Source organism: Alligator sinensis, unplaced genomic scaffold (assembly GCF_000455745.1).
Source record: "Alligator sinensis unplaced genomic scaffold, ASM45574v1 scaffold178_1, whole genome shotgun sequence".
Taxonomy (NCBI): Eukaryota; Metazoa; Chordata; order Crocodylia; family Alligatoridae; genus Alligator; species Alligator sinensis.
This window is the reverse complement of record NW_005842031.1, coordinates 2,129,270-2,145,854: the sequence shown is the minus strand read 5'-3', so window position 1 is coordinate 2,145,854 and position 16,585 is coordinate 2,129,270. Positions and strand designations below refer to the sequence as shown.

Sequence of the window (16,585 nt, the reverse complement as noted above, 5' to 3'; positions counted from 1 at the left end):
AAGTTGTCCCCAACACTCTCCAAAAACTTTCTGGAATGTCTGGGCACTGCTATATTGCCCTCCCAGCAGATATCAGGGTGCTTGAAGTCTGGTGGTCTATAGCAGACCCCCACCATGACATCACCCTTGTTGCTTTCCCCTCTGACCCTAACCCAGAAACTCTCAACAGACCTATCTACAGCTTCATACTGGAGCTCCGAGCAATCATATGGCTCTTGTACATGAAGTGCAACTCCTCCTCTTCTCCCCTGCTTGTCCTTCTTGAACAGTTTGTACCTGTCCATAACAATGCTCCAGTCATGCGAACTATCCCACCAAGTCTCTGTTTTTCCAATCACGTCATAGTTCCTTGACTGTGCAAGGACTTCCAGGTCTTCCTGCTTGTTTCCCAGGCTCCGTACATTTGTGTACAGGCACCTGAGGTTGATTGCCCTAATTGCTCAGGAAGTATGAGAGCACCTCCCCTGTTGCCTCCTCTTGCTTGCTGTTCCTGAAGGTCTCCCGCTTCCCCATTTACCTCAAGGCTTTGGTCTCTGTCCCCCAGTATAGCACACAAATACACAATATAGACCAGAGTTGGGCAAAATACTGCCAGTGGGCCAGGTCTGGCCAGCCAAATAATTTATCTGGTCTGCGGGCAGACAGCCACAAAGTCATGGGATTTGGCCCATGGGGAGCTGGCAGCTCTGGCTGTTGGGTCATGCCGGGTATTTCCCTGCCCCTTCTGCAGCTTACACCAGCTCCTGCCCTGCACACTGGAAGCAGTGCCAGGCAGGTGCCAGCATTAGCTAGGCACCAGTTCTGTGGGCAGAGGCATGCAGGGAGCAGATTGCGGCTCTGCCCTAGGCCTCACTATCACCACCCCGCAATCCTGGGGTCTCCATGGAGACAAGCTGAGACCTGTCTGGGCAGAGCATGGGGCTAGGCAGATGGGGTGGGGCTGCTTAGGGAGTTTTGATGAACTGCTGTGCGGGAAGGGAGGGTGTTGACTCAGCCTGCAACAGCTCACCAAAACTTCCTATGTGGCCTGTGATATAGACACAAATTCATACATCTTGTACAAACCAATTAGCCCTCAGGATCTATGTCCCAAACTATAGATAAGGATCAACTCAAGTGGGTATGTCTGCAGGCTAACTTAATTCACATTGTAGATCCTCTGATGACCAATTCACTGTACCAATTAATAGATTGTCCCAATGGTGGTCAAAAATCCTTAGGGCAGAGCTAAACCTTCAGTGATATTAGTATTGCTACAGCCTAGGGTCTATCTGGATGCTTGAAAAAGAAGTGTTCAAATATCCAACTCTTTCCTAGGTGAAAGGCAAACAGATCTGTCAGTAAGCAGAAAACAGAAAGAGATGATAATAGTTCCCCCACACAAGGAGACATCAAAAGAGCTCAATATATGCCTTCCTTCCAATGTGATTAAATGTGTTGATGATACAACAACGAGTAACAGAAGGGGCAGGAGGACCTAAAGAAAATTTGGAAACTGTCATAAACCTTCATGAAAAGTTAAAGGGAAGCAAGGTATAAAAGCTGATTCAGAGTAACTCAGGGAAGAAAGGAGAAAATACGTGTGTGTGTGTGCGTGTGTGTATACACACATATATATAGACATACATACATGTGCACATACACATTCCACACATCTTCTCTTTTCTTCCCCAAGATATCTATATAAATATCTATATAGATATCTTGGGGGATATAGATATCTATAAGCTCTTGAGTGTAATCCTATTTCACCTTGCATGAAACCGTTAGTGCATGTTTTTATAACACACCATATATGGAGTTGCACTTTATGTACAAGAGCCATATGATTGCTCAGAGCTCCAGTATAAAGCTGTAGATAGGTCTGTTGAGAGTCTCTGGGTTAGGGTCAGAGGGGAAAGCAACAAGGGTGATGTCATGCTGGGGGTCTGCTATAGACCACCAGACTTCAATCACCCTGATATCTGCTGGGAGGGCAATACAGCAGTGCCCAGACAATCCAGAAAGTTTTTGGAGAGTGTTGGGGACAACTTCCTGGTGCCATATATGGCGTGTTACAAAAACATGTGCTAACAGTTTTCTAGGGACTCATGCAAGGTGGAATACGATTATACTCAAGACCTTACATGCCTAAAAGTTGCTTAATGCCATTTAGATAACCATGAGGTGGAATGGGATCTAGATATACTCCTTAGTATTTCCAAACTAGTTCATCACGCATTCCCTGGGAATCCTTTACATATTATATAAATATATAATACATACATTATATATTACATACATACATACATATCTATATAGATATATCTATATATAGATACATATGTATGTATGTATGAATGAATGAATGAATGAATGTGTATATGTATGTAAGTATGTACGTACCTTTTAAGGAACTGTGAGGTAAGCCATTTTAATGAAAGGATAGATGATCTCAATTAAGCTTTTCGGGACAGGGATCATCTTTTTATTTTTTGTAAAATTATGTGGTTCTGTTCCATGACTGGTGTGCCTCTGTACTGCAACTTTCTTATTACCTTTAAGAGGAGAAACTTCCTGGCAAAGTAACAGAAACAGTAATTGAAGATCATACCTAATGTTTTTTCTGTTGTGCAAATTGAAAAAAGGCTTTTGATGAGGTTGAGAGGATGTTTATAAGAAAGGCCATAGGGAAAATATGCTGAGAATACAGAATATGATCACAGATTACCTTAGCTTTTATACAAACCACTTCAATAGAGCCAACACAAGAATCAGCATCAATTATTCCAGCTGTCTGGAAATCTGGGACTGAACAAGACTTAAAGCTATCTTTAGCTGGTTTCTTTAGGACTAATTTCATATAATTTATCTTTTTCTCCCATCCCCTGACCCAGGAGAGACAAATTCTACTTTTTGTGTGTGCAAAAACAGGAAGAGAAGATAGGATTGTGGAGAATCAATTGGCCACTTAGGGCTGGGAAAATACAATGAAGAAATGTTATGAAAAGCATTTAATTTGCTCAATATTCCAGGCTTTATACTATAGTTAAACGTTTTGCACTTAATCCATGGGAACTACCAGTTTTCCGGAAACCCCTTTCAGAAATTGAAAGAATAATTAGGTACTTGATGAACTAAGAGGATATAATTTCTTTGTTGTATTGAAAAAGTTTTCAATCTAAAATAAAATATAAATATGAAAAATTGGAAGACTTTTTTCAAAGAGGAAATTTCAGTTGAGCAGTGTTTTCTCATCTAGTGACAGGCTGCATCCTTTTCCATCTGTGCTATTAAAAAGAAATATCATTTTAAGATTGTGTTTCAATAGTACATGATGCCCACTAAATTGAACAAAATTTTCAGACATGTCAAATGCAGAAGGTGAAATGTAAGATAACTTCCTACATTTGTGGCAATACTATTCTAAAACACAAGAATTCTGATTCATAACTGCCTTCAGTGTAACAAGAAGTGAGGCTATACCCTTCCCCTGAAAATGGCTCTATTGATACATCCATAAAGGATATTTACCTGTAGTAAATTATGAAGTTCATAATATCTCTTTGAAGTGTGAATTAACTAATATTTGGAAAATAACTCTCTCAAAAACATTATCTCGCTCTCTGAAGCCTAATTGAAAATAGTGTCAAACTAGTAGAAGTCACATTAGAATCACTTTTAAGTTTTAGATTCCATTTCATATTAGTTTAACCTTTGTTTTTCTGACTTTTGTTCGTAAAAGTAAATCTTTTTCCTGGTTGGGATTGAAAACTCAGAATTTGTCTCGCTTAAGTTCCTGTTGGCATGAGCTAGAAGTTGGATATAGTTGCAACTTGATCTTAGCATGTTAAGAATGTTTCCTGGTTTGGGTCTAGAAAGTTAAAAGTGGTTCTTTGTTGGCCTTTGCAGTGTACAATTGGTTCTGCCTTGGTTCCTACTGGAAAGAGAATGTTATGGTAGAACAGATTACACAATGAAGGGGTGACATGTAGGCCGCATCCAGACAAGTGCAGATGTTTGGTTCACCTTGTGTGCTGCTGCTAGTTGTCCTCTGGGAACACCTATGCTATGTGCCCTCTAGCACATGGCAGATTACCGTGAGTGGGGTAGGAGAGGCTGGGGGCAGAAACTATGCTGGCTTCAGAAACCTTACCTGGGGTCCTGGGGGCCAGGGAAGCTGTAGCCACATCACACCCTGTCTCCCAGGGTCAAACCCCCTCCCGCCCCGCACTTCAAGGTAGCATCATAGAAAATGCCTGACAGCATTTTTACATGTGCTACGAGATGCACACTGGGCACATTAATTAGAAGCTGTGCTAATTAAAAACACCCGTGCGTCATGTGTATCAGTATCCCCACATGTCCCCACACTGAAAAATTGGTGGTGGGGTACTTTGAACTAAAGCTCATTGAATGTGTCTTATTTCAAAGTACCCCATCACCATTTTTTCAGTGTGGAGATGTGCTGGGATGCTGATACATGTGATGTGGAAGGCTGCCAGACCATGTTAATTTCCGTGCTCCAGCAGACTTGATTAATTGAGTCTGCTCTGGCACGCTCCATGTATAGGAGCCCTGAATGTGTGGTACGTGGTGCTGCAGACAGATCTATGGTACCACATACCACATGGCCATGCTTGTCTGGACGTGGCCATAAATTACATGAATCAAGGTACTGGTATACCTAAATTTATTATTTTTTTATTGTACATGCTATATATCCAGCAGTCAAAATCTGAGTAATGGCCATGACCAAGGAGTTGGCATACAAGGATACATGCCCATGTTTACATTTCTTCCCTTCCATTTCATATGCTAATCGCATACTGGGATGTATTAGCCGATGCATCACAAGTAGGGCTAAGGAAGTGATAGTTCCTCTCTACTTAGTGCTGGTGAGACCACAGCTGGAGTACTGTGAACAGTTCTGGTCACCGCACTTCAAAAAAGGCATGAAGAATGCTTTTGAAAGGATCCAGAAAAGGGCCATAAGAATGATTAAGGACCTGGAGGACAAGCCTTATGAGGAAAGATTAAGGGATCTGGGACCATGAGCACCACATGCCCCCGGAGGCTGGGGGGCATGGTGACCGCCCTCAAGCAGTGGTGTCAGCAGCAGAGGCATGGCGGTGGTGAATGGGGAGCTCCTACAGGCAGCCATGGCAGTGTCAGTGGTGGGGGCAGGCCGAGCAGGGAGCTCTTGCAGACAGCTGAGGCAGCGGTAGTGGCAGTGGCAGGGGGGTGGCAAGCACCGACCAGTGGTCGGTAACCACCTGCAGATGCCACCGGCAGTGTTGGCAGTGAGGGGGAGTGGTGAGCAGGGTGCACCACCAAGCTCAGGGGGTGCACATGCATCCATGTTCACCCCCTACACGTTGGGACTTGGTAGCCATCTATAAGTATGTAAGGTGTGAATATTGTGAGCTGGGAGAAAAACTGTTCACTAGGGTGCCCCAGGGGAGGACAAGGAGCAATGGCCATAAATTGTTAGGGTTTGGTTTCAGGTTGGATGCAAGGAAGAACTTCTTTATGGTAAGGGTGACCAGAACCTGGACTAGACTTCCCAAGGAGGTGGTGCAGCCCTCAACCTTGGAAGTTTTCAAGATGAGACTGGACAAAAACTTTGCTGGGATCATTTGATCTCAGCAGTATTCCTGCACAGAGCAAGGGAGTTGGACTCGATGATCTTTTGAGGTCCCTTCTAGCCCTTAATTTCTATGATTCTATGATGATTCCATGATTCATCACAAGCTTTTAAAACTCAGTGTATTTTATGTGCACAGGAATGTAATGGTAGGCATAGTTCCATCTCACTTAGATTTAATATGCTCATAAAAGGTGTATTTAATATGTATCAGTGTGTTGTCACACCCAGCAAATGTCATTTATACATTTTGGATAAATTAAGATGAATACACTAAACATCTGCTCCTTCTTTCCAAAATACTTTTTTGAAATTGGCCTGCTATAAATAAAGATCTAAATGCCAATAGCAAATAAACTTCTCTTGGGAATCTGAATACCAGTCAAACTATTTCACTTGTGCATTTGTTTTTTTAGCCCAGATCTAGTAAAGTTCAAGGGTACTGAAGTATGAAATAGCTTGTGAGGAAATTCACATTGCTTTCTTAATTTAATTTACTTGTAAAAAAGATTGCATTAGTTCAGAAAATAGAATATAATCTTTGGCAATTTTGGTTCAAATATAGATATTAGGTAATTTCAGAAAAATGGGTGGTGCTGCTTCTTCAGGTAAATAACATGAATGGAAGTCTAGTACAGTATATATTGTAATGTTTGCCACAGCAGACTAGGCTGTGCTAAGTATATTTGGGTTTTTTTTTAAATATGACCGAATTTGAATTTGCTTAAAAGTAAAATCCTACTCTAAAAGACTGCTTTATTTCTCCTCATTGGATCTGCTTCATGTATGTAGCCAGTATCTGAATATTTAATAAAAATTAACATTTTGTACCTTTAGATGACACTGTAAAGCCAGTAAAGATGTGGGGAAATGAATCAGATAGCTCTGCACATCATCAAGAGACTTCTTAACCAGAATCAAATGGTGGGGCTGAATTCTCAGCTGACTTGTACTTGAACAACCCCAGTGAATACAGTGGTTCTATATGGTTTAAATCATAGCATCTTTGGGACCAAATCATTATTATCGGTATGTTGCCTGAGTCAGGAAGACCATCAGTCCACTGTCAGATATCAGATGAAGTATAGGAGGTCATCATTCTCTCACTGGATCAAATCCTGATGTCTTTACATAATTTTCTCCTTTCCTTAAGTCCTCTCTCAGGCAAAACTCCCAATGAAGCTTGGCGATGAGTTGCCTGGCAAAAGACTGGTGAAAGCACAGTAGGAATATCAGGAGTTACCCAGTTTAAAATTCTTGATGTACATAATGATTGTAAAGTACCCTATTCTTATGAGAAATATGTGTTTATTAAGAGAGAATTAAAATAGTTTTACCCTAAGCATTTAAGCAGTTGCATTTTCTGAAATATTACTACTTTGTACAGGTTAAGTTACACATTTCACTTAGGCCATACTAAATCTGTGGAATGTTAAGCTGTGTTAAAATTAGAATATGCTCTGAGCACTTGCACATTAAGGGTTAATGTATTTCCTGTACATCTGTCACTTGCCATTAAAGGGCTGGTGAGCAAGTCATGGTTAGGAGCCAGGACACCAGCACTTTATCCCTGATGGGGGGAGGGGCTAGGAGTGTTGCATCCTGGGATGCTGGAGGATTGCAGATTGCTTGTTTTGTCTCCATGGAGAAGACTGAAGTTACCCTAGCACTAGCTAGGTAGCATGGCCCAGAGTTAACCCTCACCTGAAATGACATAGCTTTGAGATGTTCAGAGGGTACTTAGCACAGGTTAATGAGGTTTAATATGCATGCACTTGGATTTTAAGTGCCCTTGAGATGGTCTAAGTGTAATGTGTAACTTCATCCTGCCTAATCGTGTTTTAGCTGGGTATTATGCTTGATGTAGATCTTGTGCAGAGTACACTTCCTCCCCCAACCCAGAGAAAGAGCAGGAGGCAGAATCAGACTTCTTGTTCAGCTTCTTCAGCAGAGAGCATATGTCTGGACCACAGGTTCTTGTACAGGAGGGATTGTGTTGCAAGGAAGGGCAGTGGGGTAGCTCTCTATGTGAAGGAGCAGTACACTTCCCTACAAGCAGAGATTGGCACCCAAAGAGGGTGACTTGAGACCCTCTGGGTTACAGTGTGGGGAGAACATAGTGAAGGGGGATATAACTGTAGGAATCTATTACAGACCTTCTAACCAGGATGAAGAGGTTGACCATGAATTTGCTTGGGAACTGGCAGAGGCTGCATGCTCTTGGTGTATGGTTGTCATGGGCAACTTCATCCGCTCTGATGAGAAGAGCATCCAGTCAAATTTGATTGGTCACGAAGCTTCTTCACTTGCACTGATGAGCTGTATTTGATTCAAGAAGTCTGTGAGCCAACAAGAGATAAGACGCTCCTGGATCTGGTACTGGCCAAAGGTAACAGATCTAGTCAGCAACCTGAAGATTGAAGGGAAGCTTGGTGACACTGATCACGAGTTGATCACTTTCTCTATCCATTGCAAAGCTGGCAAATCAGTCAGCAATGCAGAAATCTGAGGCCCTGAGAGACCATGATCTGTTAGGGAGGGGAGTCCATAATGAGTGGTCGCTCCTTAAGGAAGTGATCCTAAAAGCACAAGGGAAGTCCATTCCGGTTCATAGAAAAGGTAGCAAAAGGCCTGGTAGACCACCCCTCCCTTGGCTCAATAGGGAACTCATGGACCTCCTGAATCTGAAAAGGGAAACTTATAAGGGATGGAAGTTGGAACTACCACTAAGGAAGATTATGCAGCACTGGCCTGCACCTGTAGGGAGCGAATCAGAAAAACCAAGCCTGAAACTGAACTCAAACTGTCTATGGGAATTAAAGACAATAAAAAGTCCTTTTTCAAATACGTGGGAAGTCAGAAAAAAAGCAAGGACAACATCAGACCCTTATTGAACCAAGTGAGGCAGCTGACAACCGACACCCAGGAAAAAGCTAATCTCCTATAATCAGTGAAAATCTTGAGAGGGAACAGCTTGAAAGGCTGGAGAGTCACAAGTCAGCTGGCCCAGATGGAATGCATCCAAGAGTGCTAAAAGAGTTGGCTGACATCATAGCATGACCAATGGTGAGGATATTTGAGAATTCATGGTGCTTGGGACAGGTTCCTGAAGATTGGAAGATGACCAATGTGTTGCCTATCTTCAAGAAAGGAAGGAAGGAAGAACCAGGGAACTACAGGCCAATCTGTTTGACCTCAATTCCTGGAAAGATCTGGGGAAAAATAATCAAAGAAAACATCAACGGCAGGCTAACGGAAGGCAAAGTTCTGAGAGATAGACAACATGGCTTTGTTGCGGGTTGGTCTTGCCTGACCAACCTCATTTCCTACTATGACCAGGTGACACACCACCTGGACAAAGGAGAAGAGGTTGATGTCATATGTTTAGATTTCAGAAACGCCTTTGACTTGGTCTCCTATGATGTCCTCATAGTAAAATTGGGGAACTGCGGCCTCAACAACCTTACGGTCTGATGGCTGGGGAACTGGCTCTGTGGTCGGACCCAGAGAGTGATAGTCGATGGACCTGAGTCAACATGGAGCTTGGTGACCAGTGGCATCCCCCAGGGCTCAGTACTTGGACCAGTACTCTTTAATATATTCATAAATTATCTGGATTTGGGTGTCAGAAGCAGACTGGCTAAGTGTGCAGATGATACCAAATTATGGGGAACTGCAGTCACGCTAGAGGACAGGATGGCAATTCAGGCCAACCTAGAAAGACTCGCTAAGTGGGCAGATCAAAATCTGATGACATTCACATGGAAAAATGCCAGGTGCTCCATCTTGAGAGAAAAACCCACATCGTATTTATAGGCTTGCATCTACTGATGCATCTCAAGCGTCATCCTCCCACTTTAGTCAGCCTTGGTGAGGCCGCAGCTGGAGTACTGCATCCAATTCTGGGTTTTGCACTTTAGAAAGGATGTGGAGGAGCTTGAGAGAGTCCAGAGGAGAGCCACGTGCATGGTTAGAGGTTAAGAGAACAGGCCTTATGAGGAGAGGCTAAAAGCTATGGGATTCTTCAGCCTGAAGAAGCGAAGACTGAGGGGTGACTTGGTGGCAGCCTATAAGTATATAAGGGGTGTTCATCAGGAAGTAGGAGAGCATCTGTTCACCAGGGCACCCGAAGAGAAGACAAGGTCTAATCGTCACAAACTGCCGAAAGACCGTTTTAGACTGGACATAAGGAAAAACTTTTTTACCGTCCAAGTTTCCAGAGTCTGGAATAGAAGTGGTGCAAGCACCTACTCTGGATGCCTTTAAGAAATGCTTGGATGCTTATCTTGCTGGGGTGATCTGACCCCAGCTGACTTTCTTCCCTTTGGGCAGGAGATTGGACTCGATGATCTTGCGAGGTCCATTCCAGCCCTAATATCTATAAAACCTATGAAGCATGAAGCTAAAGACCCATGTAATTTTCAGATTAGTAGTTTTACAAATTCATGAGCAGTAATTTGAAGTATTTCATCATTTCTAGTTAGCACTGATGGAATTTGTTTTTTTCCCCAGAAAAAGCAGTGTGTGTGAACCAGAGAGTTACAAGGCTTAGAGAAAAATTAAGTATAATAATAATAATGAAATATTGGTTGCATAAATTAAATAGCGATTAATATGGTTTCTGTGTCTGTTTGAAAGATAAGATATTAAAATAGTGTTGTTAGACTTCCCACTGTGAGAATAATTTCTTGATTTTGTACAACATATTATCATATTCTTTCTGTCAATAAAAGAGAAAACTAACAAGCAGAAAAAATTGTCTGATGAAAGTGTCATACAAAAGGATATAAAATTGGCTTTTGTGATGGCTATGCAAAATCACTTTTTATTTTAAGATCTAATGACAAGTTGATTCAAAGGGTAAAATTTGCAGTTACAAAGTCATTAAAGTAAGTAGAAAATTGCTCTCCACTTTAGTCAGCCAATCTTTTTAAATCAGAGAATTTTTATTGTTGTCAATGTTTGCATTTGCAGAAGGTAATTAAGAAATGAGTCAGACATCACACTCAGGGACAGCCGTCAAGAAGTATCATTTCTCCCAACCAGTTAAGGAGGGACATAAGAAGGAATAATGTGAAACAAAATTAAAATGTTTGGGGCCAGATTGTGACCAACAACTATACTGGTACACATTATGGGAAAACAATCCTTGCACCTTTCCTACTTTAGCCCCCGTGCAGGATCTCATTGCAATTTAGCTCCTTTCACTTATGTGAGTGAACAGACTATAGAGAACTTATCAGTGCAAACAGCAGTAGGCAGGAGAAAGGAGGTGGCTTCCTGGCCCTGCTTTCCCACTACAAGGCAGGGAGCCTCTAATAGGCATTGTGTTTCAGTGAAAGTCAGTACCTCCACATTGACACAAGGGCCTGTGCCTAAGGCACAATCAAGCTTTTTGTTATCATCTCCTATTTGAAGCAGTTAGGTGACCTAATTGGCTAACACATTAGCTTTTCAATATTACAGCCGTAAGCTACAGGAGACCTATCCCTGGCTTTTGGACTTTAGTCCACATCAGGAAGCACAATTGACAGTCTGTGCCTACCAGCCACAAAAACACAGTTACATCAAGTAATTGTGCTCTGAAGTTTTTGGCTAATTAGTTGTCGGAGCTATTCACAAGAAATGGTTCCTGCTACCCAGGGGAAGAAATTGGTAGTCATTATTAATGTCCTAGCTCATTTCTCTCAATGCTTCTCAAGAGCAATGCTGCTTAAGGTGTCTAAATGTACTAGAGGGAATTAAAAATTATAGTACCGACCCCTTTCTCTAGCTGAAATATTGTAAACTTGTTTCACTGGGGCCAGGATTGGTGTCAATGTACTTTGTGTGAAAAGTGCAATAGAAGCATTAGTATTTGACAGCCCTAGTTGAAATAAGTGAAATTAATGGAGCTCTTTTCATATACGACAAGGCCATGGCACCCCTTTCATGATGCTTACAGACAGAGAAAAGTCAATACTTTTTTATTACTTGATGCTGACCTACATTCTGCACTACAAGTGCCAGGCCCCTAATTGGTTTCAGTTGTGAGAAAAGTTTGCCCCAAAGAAACATTGGAGCAGATAAATCAATCTTTTTTAGGGTAGCTTAGTGGGTTTTGAGCACTTGAAATGACATTTGTATTGTATTGACAGAATTGGTTGTTATACTCATTTTGCCATGTCAGAAGCCCTTGTACTAGTTGGAAGTGTTGTTAACCAGAACTGATAAATTTACAAAGCAAATAGCTGGATCAATGTTTTACTTTTATAACAGCTAATCACCGTGGTCTGCTTTTTTGTCAGAGGCCTTTGTGGCTATTAGCAGGTCATGAAGCTTATGAGGACAGCTCAGTTTAAAGCTGTAACTTTAGTATTCTAGGCATTAAAGGTGCCTATACACAAGCAGCAAGGCTGCTCTGACATGCTGTAATTATACCTCAGAGTAGACTCGATTAATTGAGTCTGCAGGAGTGCACTTCTGCAGACTCCAGTGTCTTGTGTATCAGTGTCCCTGCAATGAAAAATGGTGGGGGGGGAACTTTAACTAAAGCTTGTCGAATGAGCTTTAGTTAAAGCACCCCTGCTGCCATTTTTCAGCACAGGGATGCTAATACATGATACACTCTGGGCACTTTAATTAGAGTGGTTACAAGAGCTGCTCTAATTAAATTCCCCCCCCCTCTCCCAGAGCACATGTATCAATGCCCAAAGATCACAGGACATACCTAGACATGATACATGTGTAGATGTTGACTGAAGCTAACTGGGGCATGAGGGTGCTACAGCATGGGGGCTGCCTGCTGGCTAGCCCCTCCCTGAAGCATCCTCATGCCCCAGCTAGCCCCTCTACAACATGTTGAGCTGGGGTGGAGCAGCTCCAGGTGCCCCCAGCCCTCTGCCAGCCGAGTCAGCGCCACCCCAGCTCAGTATGCTACAATCCCAGGCACATACAAACTCTGCGCCTGGGAGCAATAAACTGGCACAAACTGTGCCAGAGTTTATTCCTGTGCACTAATTTTGCATGTAGATGTGCTCATAATCACTTTGTACTGAAGTGGGCCTTTCAGGGCCAGATAGACTGACTCCAGCCAGAATCCACTAGCAGAGAACTGCAAAAAAGCAGCATTTCATTGGATGTCCAAGCCTGTAATTTCAGCCACCAAAACTACTTAAAACACCTGCTTCCAACTCTTTACCCACAGTGGAACAGAAAGCTGCCCTACCAGGGAACTTTACTGTACTATACTCATCCTCTCACCAGGTATTGGGTGTGTGACTGGACAGAGGAAGAGATGTAGTCATATGTGCGCTCTCCTCAGTAATCTTTCACCAGCAGAGTTGTCCCTGGAGAAACCATAGCTGCCAACATAACTTAACGTTTACCCTAAGCTGCTCTACATAGTAACACAGAAGAGGACAGGAAGTGAAATTATGAGGCAGTACTTTCACCTGAAACATCATCTCTGCAGCACCCCACTTGGTCTAGTTAGATCCTTCAAGGTTAGGTTGAGGCTGAGGCAACATTTCTTGCCCCTTCTTCCCTTATGGTACATCTGCACAGTAGAGGCACAATTAAATGCTGTATTTTTAAGTAAATAAATGACAAGTTTTTAGCCAAAAATATGTATATATTTTCATGTATGAAAAACATAAGGGGCCTATATATTTAATATATCTTATATACATCTTCAGTTCTTAATACATAACTATCAACCGTTTATTAATTTACCTCATCAGACTATGAAGTCTTGTCTAGATGTGGTCAAGCAGAACTGCTGTCATCATGATCAGAGCCATTTGTTTAAATACTCAGTTGTGAGTATCTAGTGAAATAGCTTTAAATAGCAAGATAAACAGTACAGCTGCCAACCCAAAGCAATCTTACACTGAGGGGGCAAGTGGCACAGAAAATTTCCTCTTTGTCATTTTGACTTGGGTCTGAAGCTGGACCTGGGCTTAGTTCCAGCTCAAAAAATTGTTCACTTCAAAGGCTCCTAAATTGTCCCTAGGAGCTAATTTTGGCAGCCAATTGTTTTTGTTTGGCTAGGCATCCTAATAGCAAAAGCCGTCTGCTCTAGCAAATGAAGACTTCTTCAGTGCTCAATTTGCCATTCCCAATATTATCCAGATAAGAGGGGTGGACATTTACTGGTAGCCTTGTTATTTATTTTTTTCCAAATTGTAGGATGTTTTACTAATTACAATTTATTACAAATTAAAATGGACTGTGCTTAATTTTGCTGCATAAACATGAGAATATATTTTCCAGATCCAAAACATAAAACAGTTATACATTCTCAAATTATAACATGATTTAGGTACATATGAATAACATTAGTTTGCTCTCTGTGGAACTAGAGCTTCCTTTGTGTGTTCATGGTATGTTTTCTGTCCATCCCAATCAACAAAGTCAGCATGGTGAAGCCAGTGAATTGAGTATAGCAATCTTATTTCAGAAAAAAATTACAGTTATACTAAATTGTTATATTTAATATAAAAAAGGCAAGTATATTTTGCAGCTCTTTTATCTGCAAGGTGTTTGTAGACTGAACACATAATAAAAAATAATTTAAAGCACAATAGTATACCATTCTAAAAGTATCATAAAAATAAAGCTATTTGAAATACTCCATCATAAATAAAATTGTATGGCTTGGTATAGGGCAGGGCAAGAGTAGTGTTATGCTTAGGCTGATATTAAAAATCTCTCTGGAAAGAAATCCTGTGAGATGCTGAGAATAGTGCAGTGCTCTCTTACACAAAAGCTGCATCTAGCCCATGACTACTGCGCAATAGCATTTCATGGCAGGAAGTGTGACATGATGTTACTGCGTGGTAGTCATGAGCTACTGCACAGTCAGTGTCATGAAAAAGCCGTTCCTCAGCACGACTGCTCAGTAACTCCAGTTACTGCACAGTCATTCAGCACTTGTATAAACACGTACTTTATACAAGTGCTGAATGACCGTGCAGTAGGGCTGTGTGAAATTTCGGCAGCCATTTCATTTTGGATTTGGATGTTTTGGTGGCCAAAACACCGAATCCAAAATGAATGAAAGGCTCCGGATGTTTTGGAGGCGGGTTTGCAGAGAAAAAGAAACTAAGAAGAAGGAGGTGGGGGGGGTGGGGAAGGACTGCTCAGATATTGACATCTGTAGCTGGCCAGTGTCTACGATCTGTCCCCGAGGTCCCTTCCAATCCCAGTGCTCTGGGGGAGAGACAGAGAAGCACCATAAAAGGCTATTTATGAACTGCTCTCTGCCATTTTGCAGCTACATCTGTGTCTGTGTAGCAGCAGGAACAGCAGCAGAGAGCAGCACCTGTAACCTTGCAGCTTGGTAGTGCTTTCCTACCAAGTTGTAGCCAATCCTTTCCTATTTACCCTTGCCTACCCTCCCTATCGTTATCCCTTGCAACTCTTTGTTCCCCCAAAATCCTGTTATTTGTTCTTCTTATTTTTCCCCCACCCAAACAAAAAGAAAGCAGTGCTTTGCCTCGCAGTGTCTCATCACTGTGCACTGCAGGAAAGCACTACACATACATTACACACATACACTCACACCGACACACATTTTTTTCCAGCACACAAAACATAAAGCGTGCTGGAAAGGCAGGTGCCAGGTCTTCTGGTGGGGGAGCCAGAGAGGGCAGAGGGAGACTTGTAAGTTTCCCCTTCCCCAAACTTAGATGCACTCTCTTTCCTAGCACTAGCAGGCATGGTGCTAGTGGCAGCAGGGAGGTAGGACCAGTGCCTGCATCTGTACCCCCTCCAATAACATGAGCCATAATAATAACCCCCCAGCATCACCAGCATGACAAGCAGCACCAGCATGACATTCTCCTCCACCCCTATTTCAGTTCCCAGCCCGAGCCTTCCAGTGCCAGAGGAGGAGATGGATCTGGAAGCAAAGGACCTAGCCCTATCAAAAGAAATTCTGGGGACCAAGGAGGAATCTGAGTTTGTGCTCCACTCCCCTCCAAGTTCCCCTAGAGCCAGGTCTCCTTCCCCGGAAGGCAGTTTGGAGGAGGTTGATGTTGAGGTTGTGGAAGCAAGTGGCTCAGCTGAGTCAGCTCCTCCTGTTGTTGTGCTTCTGCCTGCTGAGGCAGGATCCACACCCGCACCTCAGAATAAAGGGGGTAGTGTGGTGTGGGATCATTTTGAGGTGGCAGATGATCCCACATATGCTATCTGCCTGCACTGATGATATAAGACCAGCCGGGGCAAGGAGGTGAAACATATTCAAGATATGTGACACTTCAGCACCATGGGGATGCTGATGTATCTCAGGAGGCACCACCCTCTTGCCCTTGCTCCTTCTCAGCCTGGCACCAGTAGGAACATGCCCAAAAAGAACTCCCCCTCTTATTCCAAAGCCCCCATCCCCAAAAAGCAGAGGCAAGCCACCCTAGAACAGTGGGTCAAAGGTGAAGAGAAAGGGGGCATGTTGCAAAGGCAAGTAAGATCACCCAGAGCATCGGGGAGATGGTTGCCAGGACAGATCATGCCTACCTCTTCCTCAGAGGGCACTAGTGCCATCAGTCAGGCAGTTGGTGGTCTATCCTTCAAGCCAAGGTGATCGATGAGTCCCACATGGCAATGGAGATCATAGTGGCCCTGAACCCCATGGTGCAGGTGTGGCTTCTTGGGCAGGGTGAGCTCACCTGTGGGTTCATGGTCACCAACAATGGGGCCAATATGGTCAAGGCGGTCTGTGATGCCAACTTTGTTGGCACACAAGTTCCACCTCATAGTCCAGGATGCTTTGGAGGGGGACAGGGCTGCCAGTGACAGTGCCATCACAACCAGCCAGCTCATTTTGAAATGCAGGAAGGTGGTGGGCTACTTCTACCGGAGCATCAAGGGGGGCAAGATGCTTTGGGACAAACACTACAACTTGCCTGACATCTGACTCCCCAAGTAGCAGATACCTCTCCACTTTTACTTGCTACATCCCCCTTCCACCCTCATTCCGCC

At 43.0% G+C, this 16,585-nt stretch overlaps 1 protein-coding gene across 1 annotated transcript in view; it reads left to right on the top strand.

The window, feature by feature from the left end:
* Positions 1 to 16,585, top strand: part of SPATA17 (spermatogenesis associated 17) — a 174,239-nt gene that overhangs the window by 150,735 nt on the left and 6,919 nt on the right. The gene's annotated exons all lie outside the window — the stretch shown is intronic.